A 22,013-nucleotide genomic window follows, 5' to 3' on the forward strand; every position below is an offset into this window, starting at 1 on the left:
CTGCTGCTGCTGACGATCAGGCAGTGAGCAGGTTGTTACTGCATGAGTGAATGGTGGGGAGGGCCAGAGGACTGTACTGTGCATTGAGACCACTGATTGAGAGAGTGCTGCAGGAGAGGCAGCTGAGTCAAGGAAACAGAAGCAGGCGCACACACAGTGACAACTTTATTACCAGTTGTAGATAGGCTATTTAGATGGGTCATTATGGAGACAACCTTTTTCAATAAAACATATTCACGCGGTAGAACTGCTATAATGGTGACTAAGCTCTGGCAAAGTACTGTAGGTGGGCTAGAGCTCTTTAGATAAATGAGCTCAGAGGAGGTTTAAAGTAAACTGTATTCAAATGTCGAAGTATCTTATGGATCACCGTATCAAGTGAAGGGTTTTACTCGTGCTCAGTTCTAGGGTTTGGAGCACTGCACGAGTGGAAATTTGAAACTCCCTCGATGGTTTCTGTTATGGGAAAAAGTCCACAATGAAAATGACATTAAATGTGAATGATAGGCTACATTTGCATCTGTTGGCCATCAAGTAGGGTATTCATTTAAATGCCATTGTAGGCTACTGTAGACTACCATTTGATACAATACAATAAATACATTGACAATATGGGACAAGGACATTCCAGCAGCCAAACTTCCCTGAAGATTCTGGGCCAATTGTGCGCTGCCGCATGGGTCTCCCGGTCGCTGCCCGCTGCGACACAACCCGGGATCAAACCCGGTCTGAGGTGACGGCTCACATGCTGTCCACACCTGTCGGTCGTGTCTCTTGTAAAATATTTTAGAATCTCACTCTTTATTCCCACCATTGTACATTTAGCGCCAACAGTCGCCCTGCGGCCCAATGCATGGGCTAAGCTTGCTTGACAAATTGACCTCAGCAGCAGCAGTAGTTGGTTGAGACAGACAGAGCAGACAAAGGTGAAACATTAGTGGATAGCTAGCTAGACTACTACTAGACTACAACTAGACTACTACTAGTTTACCACTAATAGACTACTACTAGACTACTACTAGACTACAACTAGACTACTACTAGGCTACCACTACTAGACTACTACTAGGTTACTACTACTAGACTACTACTAGGCTACCATTAGTAGACTGCAACTAGACTACTACTAGACTGCAACTAGGTTACTACTAGACTAAAACTAGACTACTACTAGGCTACTACTACTAGACAACTACTAGATTACTACTACTAGACTACAACTACTAGACTACCACTAGATTACTACTACTAGACTACTACAAGACTACAACTACTAGACTACAACTACTAGACTACCACAAGGCTACTACTACTAGACTACTACTAGGTTACTACTACTAGACTACTACTAGACTACAACTACTAGACTACTACTAGGTTATTACTACTAGACTACTACTAGGTTACTACTAATAGACTACTATTAGACTACAACTAATAGACTACTACTAGGCTACCACTAGTAGACTACAACTAGACTACTACTAGGCTACTACTACTAGACAACTACTAGATTACTACTACTAGACTACAACTACTAGACTACTACTAGGTTACTACTACTAGACTACTACAAGACAACTACTAGACTACAACTACTAGACTACCACTAGGCTACTACTACTAGACTACAACTACTAGGTGGCTACTAGGTTACTACTACTAGACTACTACTAGGTTACTACTAATATACTACTACTAGACTACAACCACTAGACTACTACTAGGCTACAACTACTAGACTACTACTAGACTACTACTAGGCTACCACTAGTAGACTACTACTAGACTACTAATAGACTACAACTAGACTACTACTAGACTAAAACTAAACTGCTACTGGGCTACTACTACTAGACTACTACTAGGTTAATACTACTAGACTACTACTAGACTACAACTAGGTTACTACTACACTAAAACTAGACTACTACTAGGCTACTACTACTAGACTACCACTAGACTACTACTAGACTACTATTATTAGACTACTACTAGACTACTATTAGGCTACTACCAGACTGCTACTAGACTACTACCAGACTACTACTACTAGACTACTACTAGGCTGCTACTGCTAGGCTACTACTACTAGACTACTACTAGACTATTATTAGACTACTATTAGACTACTACTATTAGACTACTACTAGTCTACTACTAGACTATTACTAGGCTACTACTACTAGGCTACTTCTACTAGGCTACTACTACTATTATACTAGTAGACTATTAAAAGGCTACTACTACTAGACTACTACTAAGCTACTACCACTAGACTACTACTAGACTACTATTCGACTATTACTAGGCTACTACTACTAGACTACTACTAGACTACTATTAGACTATTACTAGGCTACTACTAGACTACTATTAGACAACTACTAGGCTACTACTATTAGACTACTACTAGGCTACTACTAGACTACTACTAGGCTACTACTAGGCTACTACTGCTAGGCTACTACTACTAGGCTACTACTACTAGACTACTACTAGACTACTATTAGACTATTACTAGGCTACTACTAGACTACTATTAGACAACTACTAGGCTACTACTATTAGACTACTACTAGTCTACTACTCGTCTACTAATACTAGGCTATTACTAGGCTACTACTACTAGTATACAACTAGGCTATTACTAGGCTACTACTACTAGACTACATCTAGGCTACTACTACTAGGCTACTACTAGGCTACTACTACTAGTATACTACTAGGCTGCTGCTAGGCTACTACAACTAGGCTACTACTAGGCTACTACTACTAGTCTACTACTAGACTATTACTAGGCTACTACTACTAGTCTACTACTAGGCTGCTACTACTAGGCTACTACTACTGGACTACTACTAGACTACTACTAGACTACTACTAGACTACTAGTCTACTACTAGACTATTACTAGGTGACTACTACTAGACTACTACTTTTAGGCTACTACTAGGCTACTACTACTAGGCTACTACTACTCAGCTACTACTAGTCTACTACTACTACACTACTATTAGACTACTACTAGGATACTATTAGACTACTACTAGGCTACTACTAGGCTACTATTAGATTACTACTATTAGACTACTCCTAGGCTACTATTAGACTACTATTAGGCTACTATTAGACTACTACTATTAGACAACGTCTAGTCTACTACTAGGCTACTACTAGGCTACTACTAGACTACTACAAGACTAATACTAGGCTACTACTAGGCTAATACTAGGCTAATATTAGATTACGTCTAGACTACTACTAGGTACTACTAGTAGTTACTACTACTAAGCTACTACTACTTGTCTACTACTAGATTAGTACTTGGGTACTACTTGACTGCTATTAGAATACTACTAGAATAATACTACATCTAACTGACAGGAAACAGTCCACCTATATCAATGGGTTGTTTTCTTCCCTTCATGCTTTAGACTGTAGAATACCGCAGGTGTAACGGCTTTCTTCGGTTGAAGTAGAGTCGGACCAAAATGCAGCGTGTAGATTGCGATCCATGTTTATTCAACAATGATAAAACATGAACTGTACGAAAACAATAAACGTAATGTGAAAACCGAAACAGCCTAAACTGGTGCAAACTAACACAAGACAGTTACAAGGACACTAAGGACAATCACCCACAAAACACTCAAAGAATATGGCTGCCTAAATAGGGTTCCCAATCAGAGACAACGATAAACACCTGCCTCTGATTGAGAACCACTTCAGACAGCCATAGACTTAACTAGAACACCCCACTATGCTACAATCCTAATACCAACACACCACATACAAAAACCCATGCCACACCCTGGCCTGACCAAATAAATGAAGATAAACACAAAATACTTCGACCAGGGCGTGACAGCAGGGCAGCTTCCTTGGGCCACTTCTTTACTTAATATATACCAACGACAAATTCTTATCTGAAACTCAAGCTACCATATATTTTGGTGGTATTTTTTTAATTTAACATTTATTTAACTAGTCAAGTCAGTTAAGCCCCCCCCCCCCCCCCCCCCCCACCACCCCTCTCCTTTGATCCTCAGCAGCCCCCCAGTGGTGAGGAGGCAGGACCCAGTAATATGGGGACAGAACCCGCCCAGCCATTAATGGAGGAGCTGACAGAAGAGGAAGTGGCCTTCCTCAAAGACGGCAGCCCAGCAGACACCCACAGTGGAGTACAGGAGGGGCTAGGAGCCACGGTGTGTGTTACTGTCATACACATAACACAACACACAATATATTTTCATTCATGTTGTTTCAAATCAAAGGTGATGATGACACACAGGCCAAGTGGTCAGTTTGAACTCTCCTCTTGTCTCTTTCCAGGAGGGTCAGAGTGAAGCGACCCCCAGCACCAGTGGAAGGGAGGCAGGGAGTTCCACACAGCAAGGGGCTCGTTTGTTGCACCCCAAACCATCAACCTCAGGTAACAGAGACAGACAAGAATAGACTGTTAGAGTTTGGGATGGGGATTTTTCTGCCTGCCTGCCTGCCTGCCTGCCTGCCTGCCTGCCTGCCTGCCTGCCTGCCTGCCTGCCTGCCTGCCTGCCTGCCTGCCTGCCTGCCTGCCTGCCTGCCTGCCTGCCAGCCAGCCAGCCAGCCAGCCAGCCAGCCAGCCAGCCAGCCAGGCCCGTCTAAGAGAGAGTGGCTGGAAAGGCAGAAAGCAGAGCTGAACACATACAAGCGCAGCAGAAATCTGAGAGACAGACCAAGAATCACTTACACAGAGGAGGAGGTCCCCAAAGATGATCACTACCTCTGTGAGTCATTATCTCTCTGTCTCTCTCTCTGTGTATCTATCGCTTTCTATCTATCTCCATCTCTCTCTCTTTCCTTCTCTCTCAATTCAATTCAATTCATGGGGGTTTATTGGCATGGGAAACATGTGTTAACATTGCCAAAGCAAGTGAGGTAGATAATATACAAAAGTGAAATAAACAATAAAAATGAATGGTAAACATTACACTAGAAGTTCCAAAAGATTAAAGTCATTACAAAGGTAATATTATGAATATATACAGTGTTGTAACAATGTGCAAATGGTTAAAGAACACAAGAGAAAATAAATAAACATAAATGTGGTTTGTATTTACAATGGTGTTTGTTCTTCACTGGTTGCCCTTTTCTTGTGGCAACAGGTCACAAATCTTGCTGCTGTGATGGCACACTGTGGAATTTCACCCAGTAGATATGGGAGTTTATCAAAATTGGGTTTGTTTTTGGGTCTGTGTAATCTGAGGGAAATATGTCTCTAACATGGTCATACATTGGACAGGAGGTTAGGAAGTGCAGCTCAGTTTCCACCTCATTTTGTGGGCAATGTGCACATAGCCTCTTCTCTTGATAGCCAGGTTTGCCAATAAAGAAAAAAAATTCACAGCCCGTTTTTCTCATATTTACCAAGGGTGCCAATACTAGTGGAGGGCACTGTAGTAGACCAGTCTCAACCTGACTGAGAAGCCACATGGTATGAAAGCCAAAACAAAACGGGAAATATTATTGACATTTAGGCTTTTCACCCAATAAATATATATTTTTATAGTTTCAAATTCTATGTACTGACTGATCATTTTGGGAAAGAAAGAGTCTCAGCTCTGAGTATTTGTCACAGTGTAATATGAAATGCAGCTCTGTCTCTTCCTCTCCCCTGGAGCAGAGTGAGCACAGCCTGTCCTCTCTGGGCAGCCAGGTTTGTCTGTGACGACCGGTCTCTTTAGCTAGACTGTCCCCACTGAGTCTGTACCTAGTCAGTGTTTTCCTCAGTTTTCTATCAGTCACAGTGGACAGATAGTCTGCCACCATGTACTGTCTGTTTAGAGCCAAATAGCATTGAAGTTTACTTAGATTTTTTTGTGGTGTCTTTCCAATAGGTGATATATTTTTATTTTTGCTTGGTGATGATTTGGTTGGGCCAGATTTTCTGAGTGCTGTCCTGAGTCGCTATGTGGTTGGTTTGGGTTGGTGAACTGAGCCTCAGAACCAGCTGACTGAGGGGACTCTTCTCATGTTTGACATTGTAGAGCTGTGTGATGAAACATTTTGGTGTCTCTTGTTTTTAGATGGTTGTAAAATGTGATGGTTCTTTTTTCAATTAGAATGAGCAGGGGGTATTGGCCCAATTATGCTCTAAATTAGTTATTTAGAGTTTTTCTTTCTACTTACAATACAGTCTTGCAAAACTCTGCATGCAGTATTTCGATTGGATGATCCTCCCATTTGGTAAATTCGTTATTAGAGAGCGGACGCCATACTTCACTGCCATATAGAACAATTAGTTCTATAGCTGATTGGAACATTTTGAGCCAGATTCTAATTGCTTTGTCTCTCAGCTCATTCACAGCCATGTGAAAGCGACCTGTGTTGCTGACATTAGATCCTAGATACGTGTAGTTTCTGGTTTGTTCTAAGAGAACTGTGTCCAAATAGAATTTATATCAGTGATCCTGATTTCAGAACCTCTTTTGAAATATAATTATATATTTTTAATTTATGTTAAATGTACCATAATTATATATATTTTTTAAACACAAAACCAGGATGACCATGGTTTTTAATGTTTCTAAAAGAAGAAATGTATTCGTAGGAAGTAATGAGTTATATTACTCAGTTTCATGTAATTGTTTGTGACCTGAGTCTCATATCAGAGGAGACAACATTTTCAGTTGCCCCTTTAAGGGTGGGGGGGGTCACTCTGGTAACGGGCGTTGTGTCCCATTGAGATTTGGGATTGGATCTCTTCGTGGCAGGGGAAATAAATCATTCTTATCTAAATCTACCCACATTTAATTTGATCCCCTGTGCATTTAGTGGACGCTCTTATGTAGAAGTGTATTTCTTACTCTCTTTCTCTCAACCACGCTGGTGTTTTGTCTTTTTAATGCATGTCATCATCATAATAACTGATGTTTAACATGTTCTGTTTCTCTTTCTCTCTCCCAGACTGTGAGGACGGCAAGTCTTTCTTCATGGAGGAGTGTGAGGTCCATGGTCCTCCCCTCTTCTTCCCTGACATCCCTTATGAAGGAGAGCTCACAGTCAAGGACCAAGCCATGGAGAGTGGTGAGAGGAGTGTGTGTGTTTGTGTGTGTGTGTGTGTGTGTGTGTGTGTGTGTGTGTGTGTGTGTGTGTGTGTGTGTGTGTGTGTGTGTGTGTGTGTGTGTGTGTGTGTGTGTGTGTGTGTGTGTGTGCGTGCGTGCGTGCGTGCGTGCGTGCGTGCGTGCGTGTACGTACTGTGTGTTATTGGGCTGTTCTTAATTTTTTCCAATCTGATCAAAACTGTAAATATGAATAGTTGTTTTCCTCAGATCAACAAGAGCAGACACTGGGACGACTACATCGATGCTGGGAGAGACACTCACTCCAACTGGATGAGGTGAGCAACACTGAAGTACTGTCACACTCTGACCTTAGATATCTCTGTTTTTCTATATATTTTGGTTAGGTCAGGGTTTGACTAGGGTGGGTAGTTGCCTGTCAGCACTAGTTTGTTTAGATTCACGTTTCGTTTGGTTGTTTGTTGTTTTTGTTCATTCATTAAAAGGAGAACGCATATCATGCTGCGCCTTGGTCCGATCCTTATGACGAAACGTGACAAGTACAGAGGAAGTCTCAGTCCTCTTCCTCCTTCTGTTTCTCTCTGTACCTACAGAGAGAGCTTTATGCCGCAACACTTTGTGGTAGATGGTGGCAGATTGTGGTAAATTGCGTCATTCCGCCATTGCGAGGAACCACTGCACCTACTTGAAGACCTCAATCTCTTGTACATAATTAACCCCCGACTGCTCTCTCTCTTTCTCTGTCTCTCCCTCTCTCTTCTCAGGTATGTGAACTGTGCTCGTGGTGAAGAAGAACACAATCTGGTGTCCTTCCAGTACGGAGGAGGGATTCTGTACCGCTGCTGTAAGCCCATAGCTGTTGGAGAGGAGCTGTTGGTTTGGTACGGAGAGGAGTACGCCAGAGACCTGGGCATTGTCTTCGACTACCTCTGGGCCAAAAAGAGCTCTGCTAAAGGTCATTTCTCCCCTCTTCCTCCCCTCTTCATCCCTGTCTCTGCCCTTACTTTTCACTCCTCTTACATTCATTCTCTTTTTACCTATTACTTCATTAATACTCATTAATACCCACTATTACCTCATTAATATTTAATAATACTCATTATTACCCATTCTTACCTCATTAATACTCATTATTACCCATTCTTACCTCATTAATACTCATTATTACCCATTCTTACCTCATTAATACTCATTATTACCCATTATTACCTTATTATTACTAATTTCTCAATTGAAACTCATTGGTCATTAAATATGATTTATGTGGTGTATTATCATACTGGTCCTGAGTTTTCTCTGTTCATGTCAAGTTGTCTGGAACAATAATGATCATGCACCTTGTGATCTTGATTTCTCTTCTTTCTCTCTCCCCTTCACCTCTCTCAGATGTGAACGCTGAGTCGTCCCAGGTCCAGATCTTCTCGTGCTCTGGCTGTCCGTTCTCCTTCACCTCTCAGATCTTCCTCCACAAGCACATAAAGAGATGACATCATGATGAGTATGTCAGACTGTTGAGGAGTGGAGAGATCAGATCAGAGAATCTCATGTCCTCCAGCAACTCACAGCACCATGGAACCACCTCAAGTTCCTCCAACCCAGCTCCCACCAGGAAACAGAGCGAGATGGACAAGCCACGATCAAACCACTGCTCTCAGTGTGGGAAGAGTTTCACTACAGGTCATTTCAGAACACACCAGCTCACTCACACAGGAGAGAAGCCATTTCACTGCTCCCAGTGTGGGAAGACCTTCAATAGAGAGATTAACCTCAGAACACACCAGCTCACTCACACAGGAGAGAAGCTGTTCCACTGCTCCTAGTGTGGGAAGAGTTTAAGTCAGTCAGGACATCTAAAGAGACACCAGTGTTGTAAAAAGAGTCAAGAAGTGGAACTTTAGATTATCTTGACATTGGGACAGTGATTTAATAGAAGTGTAATGTTCCATCATGAAACATGAATGATGTGTCTTTGTATAGACACTGTTGAACAATTCTGTTCTCAAAGTCCTGTATTATTTGACACACATACATGTACTAATCATATTGAAAAGCAGTGGTGTCCAAGGCATTCCTAGTCAATCGCCAAACATTTCTATTAAACAACTAATGATAAAGCCTGGCATTCCTACTTGTTTTCTGTCCAGCGCTGTTGCCGGTAGGTGCACTTGTTTCAGCTGCCCTGTTTTATCTTATTTATTTCACCTTTATTTAACCAGGTAGGCAAGTTGAGAACAAGTTCTCATTTACAATTGCGACCTGGCCAAGATAAAGCAAAGCAGTTCGACACATACAACGACACAGAGTTACACATGGAGTAAAACAGACATACAGTCAATAGTACAGTATAAACAAGTCTATATACGATCTGAGCAAATGAGGTGAGATAAGGGAGGTAAAGGCAAAAAGGCCATGGTGGCAAAGTAGATACAATATAGCAAGTAAAACACTGGAATGGTAGATTTGCAATGGGAGAATGTGCAAAGTAGAAATAAAAATAATGGGGTGCAAAGGAGCAAAATAAATAAATTAATTAAATACAGTAGGGAAAGAGGTAGTTGATAGGGCTAAATTATAGGTGGGCTATGTACAGGTGCAGTAATCTGTGAGCTGCTCTGACAGTTGTTGCTTAAAGCTAGTGAGGGAGATTAGTGTTTCCAGTTTCAGAGATTTTTATAGTTCGTTCCAGTCATTGGCAGCAGAGAACTGGAAGGAGAGGCGGCCAAAGAAATAATTGGTTTTGGGGGTGACTAGAGAGATATACCTGCTAGAGCGTGTGCTACAGGTGGGAGATGCTATGGTGACCAGCGAGCTGAGATAAGGGGGGACTTTACCTAGCAGGGTCTTGTAGATGACATGGAGCCAGTGGGTTTGGCGACGAGTATGAAGCGAGGGCCAGCCAACGAGAGTGTACAGGTCGCAATGGTGGGTAGTATATGGGGCTTTGGTGACAAAACGGATTGCACTGTGATAGACTGCATCCAATTTGTTGAGTAGGGTATTGGAGGCTATTTTGTAAATGACATCGCCAAAGTCGAGGATTTGTAGGATGGTCAGTTTTACAAGGGTATGTTTGGCAGCATGAATGAAGGATGCTTTGTTGCGAAATAGGAAGCCAATTCTAGATTTAACTTTGGATTGGAGATGTTTGATATGGGTCTGGAAGGAGAGTTTACAGTCTAACCAGACACCTAGGTATTTGTGGTTGTCCATGTATTCTAAGTCAGAGCCGTCCAGAGTAGTGATGTTGGACAGGCGGGCAGGTGCAGGTAGCGATCGGTTGAAGAGCATGCATTTAGTTTTACTTGTATTTAAGAGCAATTGGAGGCCACTGAAGGAGAGTTGTGGCATTGAAGCTCGCCTGGAGGGTTGTTAACACAGTGTCCAAAGAAGGGCCAGAAGTATACAGAATGGTGTCGTCTGCGTAGAGGTGGATCAGAGGCTCGCCAGCAGCAAGAGCGACCTCATTGATGTATACAGAGAAGAGTCGAAATGTTCCCATTTTTAACCATTTCATGTGTCTGAAGGTACAAACTCTGCCTACTCTGCGTGCCCAGTGATCAAATCAAGTGCACCTTGCACCTAATACCGCTGGCCAATCAGATTGCTCAGATCACCATGTGTCTGCAGCTTCCACAGCAAAGTAAATTGATGTTGTGATTTCAAAATGTTTAAAACCATGCCTAAAGAGAGACGACAGCAACAAGCTGCTGTTTTTAGAAGTGAGTTCATGTGTATGGCTTATATTCAATCAGATCAAGAATTAACCGTCAATAGCTGATGTTTTGGCGGTGTCTGAGATTGAACTGCATTGGAGCTGTCAAATCGGTGAGCAGCTGCTCTTGTGATCATCGTCACAAAGCCACACTCGTCCGGATCGCGTTAAAAGTTCAGAACGAGAAAGTGTAGGCTATACAGAAATAATAACGCTCAAATTGAAAATCATTAAAAGGGGGTCGATTACATCTCGCATTCCAGTGTTCGAACTTGTAAACAGGGCTGCATGGGATTTCTCTGAATGTGACTTTGTGCCTTCAATGACAATGTCCGCTTTAGGTATAATGCCTGGATTTAACACCTCTAGTTCCAGCTCCGGCACCACCAAAAGAACCGCTATGCGGATGTTTGGCTAAATTAGATCTGATTAAATAGAGCCCTACGTTTTTATTCAGCATTGTCAACAGTTTTTATTCAACGCTAATAAAATGAAAAATGCAATTAACCCTTCGCGCTGCAACAAGCACTGCAGCTTCAATGAATGAGCAGGAAAGCGTATCTATAGTAGTGTCATTATTAGCCGTGCGTTTTTTTAAATTATATCTCTGGTTAGAAGTGTAAGAACATGATTTTCTGTATGAGGCAGAAATAATGCAATGGGAATCGAGATTCGCTATCAGCTGGAAGACCATTTTGGTCAGTCTTAGTGGAGGGGGGAAAGCTGAGGGACTGTCCAACGGTGGGAGGCAGATCCTCTGATGCACTCCCTCCACTGAGACTGACCATTAGATGCAGGCACCATCAGTCCAGTAAGATAAAGAAAGCAAATTGTTTCCATTTATGCTCACTCAGCTGTGCCTCACAAGTAATACAACAAATAATCTATTACCAGTGGCTCATATACCTCAAGTCTTTTAATTGAATTTTAAAATGGAAGAATAACAGTGGCAGGGCAATTCTAGCATAGCCAGTATACAGTGATAATGTATTGGGCCTACAGTCTACTGCACAAGCCTCATTGCTACAGAACTGCTTTAATTGGTTAATGTTGCATAGGCTAACCTTACATTTAGTTGAAATCAGGATTTTGACTCAAAGTGATCTCGGCCTAGAAAAGTTTGGTGACCACTGTTTTAAAGTGTGAACATGTAGAGAATGAAATCATACATAATTTATACATGTACTGTATATTAACAGTAACTAAAATATTTATTGTGAACTCAAATGTATACACCCCAAGTTACAATACCAGTGAAAAGTTTGGACACACCTACTGATTCAATAGTTTTTCTTTATTTGCATGATTTTATATATTGCAGAATAATAGTGAAAACATCAAAACTATGAAATAACACATATGGAATCATATAGTAACCAAAAAAAGTGTTAAACAAATCAAAATATATTTTATATTTGAGATTCCTCAAAGTAGCCACCCTTTGCCTTGATGACAGCTTTGTACACTCTTGGCATTCTCTCAACCAGCTTCACCTGGAATGCTTTTCCAACAGTCTTGAAGGAGTTCCCACATATGCTGAGCACTTGTTAGCTGCTTTTCCTTCACTCTTCGGTCCAACTCATCCCAAATCATCTAAATTGGGTTGAGGTCGGGGGATTGCGGAGGCCAGATCATCTCATGCATTTCTCCATCACTCTCCTTCTTGGTCAAATAGCCCTTACACACTCTGGAGGTGTGTTGGGTCATTGTCCTGCTGAAAAACAAATGATAGTCCCACTAAGTGCAAACCAGATGGGAGGTGTATTGCTGCAGAATGCTGTGGTAGCCATGCTGGTTAAGTGTGCCTTGAATTCTAAATAAATCACAGACAGTGCCACCAGCAAAGCACACCCACACCATCACACCTCCTCCTCCATGATTCAGGGTGGGAACGACACATGCGGAGATCATCCGTTCACCTACTCTGCGTCTCACAAAGACACAGCGGTTAGAACCAAAAATCGCAAATTTGGACTCATCAGACTAAAGGACAGATTTCCACCAGTCTAATGTTCATTGCTCATGTTTCCTGGCCCAAGCAAGTCTCTTCTTCTTATTGGTGTCTGGCTGGTAACTCTAATGAACTCTGCAGCAGAGGTAACTCTGGATCTTTTTCCTGTGGCGGTGAGAGCCAGCTTCATCATAGCACTTTTGTGCCAATTGTGCGTCGCCCCATGGACCTTCCGGTCGCGGCCGGCTGCAACAGAGCGTGGGCGCGAACCCAGAGTCTCTGGTGGCACAGCGCTGCAGTGCCCTAGACCACTGCGCCACCCGGGGAGGCACGTAAAGGTCATTTTCATTTGAGCCGACATACGCAGCGTTTATCGGGAATGCTGGTCTCCAGTAGTGCTAGAACACTCTGCAGCGCAGATCATTAACTGCACATGTTGGGAAGGTGTAAAACCAACTGGTGACTGATAATGATCATGTGCATTTCAAGTAGGGAGGTGTTGCATGATCCTAGATAATATATAATATATGCCATAATGATTTAATTCATAGTGACTTACATGCATGCATTCGGGCCATGGTTGAGCTTGTCTGGATCAAAGGAAACTATAGACCAGACCAACCCTTGCAGACCACATCCTCTGTCTCTCTACTGCAGAAATCTGGAACTATATTGTGTGATGTTGACTCCATTTCAGAACAATAGCTAGGCCCCTGTGGCACACACACCACACACAAACTCACACACAACAGGAGAAGGCTTTAATAAACCCACAGTAACGTCTCCACGGGGGCGTCTCGGGACCAAGCCAGATAACAGATGAGTGTACCTGCCCTGGGGCGAAGAGAGAGCGAGAGAGGGGGGTAAGGGGGGGGGAGCTCTCACTCTCTCTCCATCTCTCTCTCTCCATCACTCTTTCACTCCATCACTCTTCTCCATCACTCTCTCTCACACTCCATCACTCTCTCTCTCTATCACTCTCTCCCTCCATCACTCTTTCTCTCTTCATCACTCTCTCTCTCCATTACTCTCTCGCTACATCTCTCTTTCTCTCCATCACTCTCTCTCTCCATTACTCTCTCACTACATCTCTCTTTCTCTCCATCACTCTCTCCCTCCATCACTCTTTCTCTCGTTTTCATGGGAGAGCCATGACAGTAACCATTGCCGTATTTTGAGTAGAATAGACCCAATCACTGTAATACAATGTCATGCCATCTCTGCTTTCATAGACCAACACACACACACACACACACACACACACACACACACACACACACACACACACACACACACACACACACACACGACGCCTGGAATCTGTCCTTCACCAGTGGAGTACACAGGCTGTCATTTCAGACAAACACGGTAGAAATCCAGAGTGCAACCAATCCCATGTAATAAACTGTGGAAGAATGTAATTGTGGTGGACAGCGGGGCAGAGGGTTGTGATGGAGATGACTTACTATGCAGAGAGGCGTATCAGACTGGACCTCCTCAAAAATATGAATTTCTAAAGCATGTGTGTGTCTCAAATCTGACTAATGTGTCAGAACAGACCCATCTGTTCACCACTCACCCCAGGGTGTGTGTGTGTGTGTGTGTGTGTGTGTGTGTGTGTGTGTGTGTGTGTGTGTGTGTGTGTGTGTGTGAGACACAGATAGGAGATGGGGTGACTCTTTTATTGAAAAACAACAATCCCGCAAACATTTTCCACGGGAAAAAAATGTATTTATCAATATGCGATTTCCAAACTGATGGAACATTCTGATGGTAGCTGGTGGCAACAGGAATACTCTGGGATGCAGCAAAGTGAAAGGCATAAATTAACATATAGTTATGAGGGACACCTCGTCAACAGGTTATCAACATGCACATTAAACACTGTGGCTTAAACAAGAGTAGAAATCAGTGTTACTCTGAATGTGACAAACCAATAGTCTTATGTGAACTCTACTGAGATAGAAATAGGTGGGGGGGGGGGGGGGGGGATCTAGGTAACACACAGAGATGGTGGAACATCCTAGTCTCCATAATAACTAAGTACCGTGTCTGACAGTGACTGGGTTTGTATTTAACCACCTCCATTACTGTCTCAATAACTATCCATGTCAAAGCTGTGGGCTCTACTTCACTGACTGTTGGTTGAAGTCTCTCTTCTGAGTCAGAGATACGTACAGTTTACTGTGCAGGGAGAATCTCTCAGTTCTATTAAATGCTGATGAAGAACATGACTCTGAAACCTGCATTAAATACATGTGCCCAAATGTAAGTAGATCCCTAGCCCATATGGATTTGTTATGTAGATCTGAAAGCATTGGAATAGCAAAATGTTAATCCCTGTAGCTCCATTTTGTCTTTTGATAGGCCAGCTGGAATTGTTGCCATTAACGCCGACATTTACCTCCTGTCTGTGTGACACCCTTTCAGTTCAGATCTGTGTAGGGAGTGTCTGTCTAGGGGAAGTGTGTAGGGTGTAGAACTTAGGGGTTAGTCAATCTGGGATTGGTCAATGAGATAAGAATGGACTGATGCGTTACACTACTGGACACTTCAGATGACCAGACCATGTGATCTAAACAGGACATATTCTGTTTTACTCAAATAAAAAAAAAGATCATTCAAACTAAATGCAAGGGTTCATACAAAACACACTTTTTAAAAAGACAACGATTTACAAAACAATCGGCATTACAAAAATCTAGTCAAATGTTTCAGGAGAGCAGTGCTCGGGTGAAATGACTATCCACATTATTTACATGTTTGCTTCATTTTTGGCCAGATCATTTAGAACACTAACAGATGACACCAGCGAAGAAGAAGTGATGGTGTAGAATGTAACAAAAAAAACACCAGCAGACAGTCTGACAATAGCCTGGGTACCAGTATGTTTGTGCCATAATGCTAATCCCTGCCACTCCAAACATGACTGGTACCCAGGCTAGTCTTGACAAAAACTCACAGACACTCAGGATTCTCCACACTGTCAATACGTGTTAGGCAGGGGAATAGCTGTTGTTATCGGTCTCATCTCAGTCTATTCTCGTGGCATTGTATTGTTTGAAGTACTACTAGTTGGTATTTGACAGATATAGTCCATGATTCATCTATTTGTCAATTTCCAAGACAAGCATTCTCTACGCTATTGGACTACTCTTAATGCAGACAGCAGACACACGCACACACACAGACACGGAAGCTAATCCTGACTCTGTCTTGTTCTGTGTGATAGCTGAATCTAATCCTGACTCTGTCCTGTTCTGTACGATAGCTGAATCTAATCCTGACTCTGTCTTGTTCTGTGCGATAGCTGAATCTAATCCTGACTCTGTCCTGTTCTGTGCGATAGCTGAATCTAATCCTGACTCTGTCTTATTCTGTGCGATAGCTGAATCTAATCCTGACTCTGTCTTGTTCTGTGCGATAGCTGAATCTAATCCTGACTCTGTCTTGTTCTGTACGATAGCTGAATCTAATCCTGACTCTGTCTTGTTCTGTGCGATAGCTGAATCTAATCCTGACTCTGTCCTGTTCTGTGCGATAGCTGAATCTAATTCTGACTCTGTCTTGTTCTGTACGATAGCTGAATCTAATCCTGACTCTGTCTTGTTCTGTGCGATAGCTGAATCTAATCCTGACTCTGTCTTGTTTTGTGCGATAGTTGAATCTAATCCTGACTCTGTCTTGTTCTGTACGATAGCTGAATCTAATCCTGACTCTGTCTTGTTCTGTGCGATAGCTGAATCTAATCCTGACTCTGTCTTGTTCTGTACGATAGCTGAATCTAATCCTGACTCTGTCTTGTTCTGTGCGATAGCTGAATCTAATCCTGACTCTGTCCTGTTCTGTGCGATAGCTGAATCTAATTCTGACTCTGTCTTGTTCTGTACGATAGCTGAATCTAATCCTGACTCTGTCTTGTTTTGTGCGATAGCTGAATCTAATCCTGACTCTGTCTTGTTCTGTACGATAGCAGAATCTAATCCTGACTCTGTCTTGTTCTGTGCGATAGCTGAATCTAATCCTGACTCTGTCTTGTTTTGTGCGATAGCTGAATCTAATCCTGACTCTGTCTTGTTCTGTACGATAGCTGAATCTAATCCTGACTCTGTCTTGTTTTGTGCGATAGCTGAATCTAATCCTGACTCTGTCTTGTTCTGTACGATAGCTGAATCTAATCCTGACTCTGTCTTGTTCTGTGCGATAGCTGAATCTAATCCTGACTCTGTCTTGTTTTGTGCGATAGTTGAATCTAATCCTGACTCTGTCTTGTTCTGTACGATAGCTGAATCTAATCCTGACTCTGTCTTGTTCTGTGCGATAGCTGAATCTAATCCTGACTCTGTCTTGTTCTGTATGATAGCTGAATCTAATCCTGACTCTGTCTTGTTCTGTGCGATAGCTGAATCTAATCCTGACTCTGTCTTGTTCTGTATGATAGCTGAATCTAATCCTGACTCTGTCTTGTTCTGTGCGATAGCTGAATCTAATCCTGACTCTGTCTTGTTCTGTATGATAGCTGAAGCTGGAATTTTCTCAGTGACTGAACATATTGAGCGTGGAATATTCTCTCTCTCTCTTTCTCCCTCTCTCTCTCTCTCTCCTTTTCTTTCTCCCTTCCTCCCTCCCTTGCACACTCTCTTTCTTTCTCACTCTCTTTCTTTCCCCTCCCTCTTTGTACTGCCCTCCCCCTCCCTCTTTCTCTCTCTCCCTCTCTTGCATGCTTTCTCTTTCTTTCTCCCTCCCCCCTCTTTCTCTCTCTTTCTCCTTCCCCCTTTCTCTCCCTCTCTCAGTGCATGCTGGGAGTGTTTTGTAGTTCAGAGTCCGGGTGGAGGGCTCTGTCCTAACTTATTTTCTTGATTCTATCTGGTCTTTTCTTAAACATTTTATTTTCTATGTTGGAGGGTTAACACACAGTTAGTTTATTGTCTATGTTGGAGGGTTAACACACGGTTAGTTTATTGTCTATGGTGGAGGGTTAACACACGGTTAGTTTATTGTCTATGTTGGAGGGTTAACACTGTTAGTTTATTGTCTATGTTGGAGGGTTAACACTGTTAGTTTATTGTCTATGTCGGAGGGTTAACACTGTTAGTTTATTGTCTATGTTGGAGGGTTAACACACGGTTAGTTTATTGTCTATGTTGGAGGGTTAACACTGTTAGTTTATTGTCTATGTTGGAGGGTTAACACTGTTAGTTTATTGTCTATGTCGGAGGGTTAACACACGGTTAGTTTATTGTCTATGTCGGAGGGTTAACACACGGTTAGTTTATTGTCTATGGTGGAGGGTTAACACACGGTTAGTTTATTGTCTATGTTGGAGGGTTAACACACGGTTAGTTTATTGTCTATGTTGGAGGGTTAACACACTGTTAGTTTATTGTCTATGGTGGAGAGTTAACACACTGTTAGTTTATTGTCTATGTTGGAGGGTTAACACACTGTTAGTTTATTGTCTATGTTGGAGGGTTAACACACTGTTAGTTTATTGTCTATGTTGGAGGGTTAACACACGGTTAGTTTATTGTCTATGTTGGAGGGTTAACACACGGTTAGTTTATTGTCTGTGGTGGAGAGTTAACACTGTTAGTTTATTGTCTATGTTGGAGAGTTAACACACGGTTAGTTTATTGTCTATGTTGGAGGGTTAACACACGGTTAGTTTATTGTCTATGTTGGAGGGTTAACACACTGTTAGTTTATTGTCTATGGTGGAGGGTTAACACTGTTAGTTTATTTTCTATGTCGGAGGGTTAACACACGGTTAGTTTATTGTCTATGTCGGAGGGTTAACACACGGTTAGTTTATTGTCTATGTTGGAGGGTTAACACACTGTTAGTTTATTGTCTATGTTGGAGGGTTAACACACGGTTAGTTTATTGTCTATGTCGGAGGGTTAACACACGGTTAGTTTATTGTCTATGGTGGAGAGTTAACACTGTTAGTTTATTGTCTATGTTGGAGGGTTAACACACTGTTAGTTTATTGTCTATGTTGGAGGGTTAACACACTGTTAGTTTATTGTCTATGTTGGAGGGTTAACACACTGTTAGTTTATTGTCTATGTTGGAGGGTTAACACACTGTTAGTTTATTGTCTATGGTGGAGGGTTAACACACTGTTAGTTTATTGTCTATGGTGGAGGGTTAACACACGGTTAGTTTATTGTCTATGTTGGAGGGTTAACACACTGTTAGTTTATTGTCTATGGTGGAGGGTTAACACTGTTAGTTTATTTTCTATGTCGGAGGGTTAACACACGGTTAGTTTATTGTCTATGTCGGAGGGTTAACACACGGTTAGTTTATTGTCTATGGTGGAGGGTTAACACACTGTTAGTTTATTGTCTATGGTGGAGGGTTAACACACGGTTAGTTTATTGTCTATGGTGGAGAGTTAACACTGTTAGTTTATTGTCTATGGTGGAGGGTTAACACACGGTTAGTTTATTGTCTATGGTGGAGGGTTAACACACGGTTAGTTTATTGTCTATGTCGGAGGGTTAACACACTGTTAGTTTATTGTCTATGTTGGAGGGTTAACACGGTTAGTTTATTGTCTATGGTGGAGGGTTAACACACGGTTAGTTTATTGTCTATGGTGGAGGGTTAACACACGGTTAGTTTATTGTCTATGGTGGAGGGTTAACACGGTTAGTTTATTGTCTATGGTGGAGGGTTAACACACGGTTAGTTTATTGTCTATGGTGGAGGGTTAACACACGGTTAGTTTATTGTCTATGTTGGAGGGTTAACACACGGTTAGTTTATTTTCTATGTTGGAGGGTTAACACGGTTAGTTTATTGTCTATGGTGGAGGGTTAACACTGTTAGTTTATTGTCTATGGTGGAGGGTTAACACTGTTAGTTTATTGTCTATGTTGGAGGGTTAACACACGGTTAGTTTATTGTCTATGTTGGAGGGTTAACACGGTTAGTTTATTGTCTATGGTGGAGGGTTAACACTGTTAGTTTATTGTCTACGGTGGAGAGTTAACACTGTTAGTTTATTTTCTACGGTGGAGGGTTAACACTGTTAGTTTATTGTCTACGGTGGAGAGTTAACACTGTTAGTTTATTGTCTATGGTGGAGGGTTAACACACTGTTAGTTTATTGTCTATGGTGGAGGGTTAACACTGTTAGTTTATTGTCTATGGTGGAGAGTTAACACTGTTAGTTTATTGTCTATGGTGGAGGGTTAACACACTGTTAGTTTATTGTCTACGGTGGAGAGTTAACACTGTTAGTTTATTGTCTATGGTGGAGGGTTAACACACTGTTAGTTTATTTTCTACGGTGGAGGGTTAACACTGTTAGTTTATTGTCTATGGTGGAGGGTTAACACTGTTAGTTTATTGTCTATGGTGGAGGGTTAACACTGTTAGTTTATTGTCTATGGTGGAGGGTTAACACTGTTAGTTTATTGTCTATGGTGGAGGGTTAACACACTGTTAGTTTATTGTCTATGGTGGAGAGTTAACACACTTAGTTTAGCGGTACCTGCTGTTTTTTTCAAAGTTAGGTTGGAAGAGGACAGAGTTTTAGTTTCCTGGGGTTTGGAAGGTGTAGTGTGTGTGATGGCGTCTCAGCCTAGCGTGGAGGAGACACTGTCGTTACGACATGGATTCAGGTGCGTTCCTGAGAATGGAGTTAAAGTGGAGGAGGTCCTGCTCGTGGTCAGTGAACAGAATTTAGACATTCTGCTTCCAGAATGAACAAAGCTCTGGTTGTGTTCATGAAAATAGTGAATTTGGTGGGTAGGCTGATTGCTAGAGGAATATTTGTAGGGGATGTGTTGGTGCTGATTTCTCCTCTTTCGACTCCTTCAACAAGGGTTGTAGTTGCGAATCTGCTTCCGTTTATTACAGAGGATGGTGGTGTAGATGAGGCTGGGTCTAGTCATGTTATAGATGGTGGTGTAGATGAGGCTGGGTCTAGTCATGCTATAGTGCTGGGGTGGGAGGGGCGCCGACTAGAGAGGTAGGTGGTCAGGATGGGAGATGGAGACGAGGAGGAGGAAGGTGAGTCTGAGGAAGAGGCTTTCTTTTCAGACTCCTCCTCAATGGGTCCGTAGCTGACAGCCAGTCAGGCAGAGGGGTCACAGTACACGGTGAGGGAACTGACAAGGTTCCTGAATGAGACCAAAGGGAAAAAGGATCATCATAAAGCTTCTTTGAGATTTGCGAATGAATAATCAGAAGACAGAGCAGTGAAGCCAAGGGTATGCATTGTCTAGGGCTGTCAGCTGGGCGGGTGACCTCTGTGGTGGGGGAGATGCAGAAGCAGACTGTGGAGTTTTATACTGAGTTGTATAGGGCAGAACTGTGTGATCCTGTGTGTGCTCAGATTTTGATTTCAGAACTCCCTAAACTCTCTGGCACAGAGTGATGAAATGGACATTCCCCTGTTGTCCCATGAACTGGCAGAGGCCGGAACCCAGATGTCCCCCGGCCTTGCACCGGGGGTCGTTTGACGCCCAGAGGAGTTTTATAAAAAATTCTGGGGAATAATTGGACTGGACTTCTTTTGCATGTTGCGTGAATGCGTTGGGGTAGGAAAGTTTCCGATGAGCTGTCGTCATGCGGCTCTGACTCTCCTACCCAAAAAAAGGGGACTGTGGCATTGCTCTGTGAGGACTGCAAGATATTTGCCAAGGTCCTCGATAACAGACTGAAATCCCATCTGGTCCTTGTGATAGTGCACAAGGACCAGACATACAGTATTGTGAACCGGGATGCTCGCAGACAACTTGTTCTTAATTAGGGACTTGTTGGACTTGTCAAGGTTTTCTAATAGGAACTTTGACTGGTCTCTCTAGACCAAGAGAAGGCTTTTGATAGAGTGGATGAAGAGTATCTGTTTAACGTGATGTCTGTGTTTGGGTTTGGGGAAAGGTTTTTGGCCGGTGTGAAGATGTTGTATGCTGGGGCATCATGTATGGTCAAGGTGGGAGTGGGGCTCAGTAGGCCAGTCTGGGTGAGACAGGGCATTAAACAAGGATGTCCTCTATTGGGGCAGTTATATACACACTAGCCATTGAGCCTTTTCGGGGCATCCTACGCAGGAGACTGCACAGGCATAGCAGTGTTGGGCATATGCAGGTAACATTTCTGTGATGGTCAGGATATGCAGGCACTAGAGACTAGTCTGAAGGTCTATGAGGGAGCTTCATCAGCTAAGGTGAACTGGGGCAAGAGCAAAGAACTGTTATGTGGGGCATGACAGAATAGGATCCCCTCCCTCTGCTTCCAGGGGGTTTCAGGTGGGGTTGTGAAGGGCTTA

General features: G+C 42.5%; 1 protein-coding gene and 1 pseudogene across 1 annotated transcript in view; one reads left to right on the top strand and one right to left on the bottom strand.

Moving 5' to 3' along the window:
* Nucleotides 1–676: 676 nt before the first annotated feature.
* On the top strand, nt 677–21,204 carry LOC149971534 (histone-lysine N-methyltransferase PRDM9-like; annotated as a pseudogene).
* LOC110504586 (ephrin-B1) overlaps nt 20,487–22,013 on the bottom strand; it is a 143,099-nt gene continuing 141,572 nt past the window's right edge. The window contains exon 6 of the mRNA XM_090220138.1: nt 20,487–20,862. The gene's annotated coding sequence lies outside the window, so the exon portion shown is untranslated. The remainder of the gene's footprint in view (nt 20,863–22,013) is intronic.

This window comes from Oncorhynchus mykiss, chromosome 25, assembly GCF_057628025.1.
Source record: "Oncorhynchus mykiss isolate SJ-2025 chromosome 25, ASM5762802v1, whole genome shotgun sequence".
Lineage (NCBI taxonomy): Eukaryota > Metazoa > Chordata > Actinopteri > Salmoniformes > Salmonidae > Oncorhynchus > Oncorhynchus mykiss.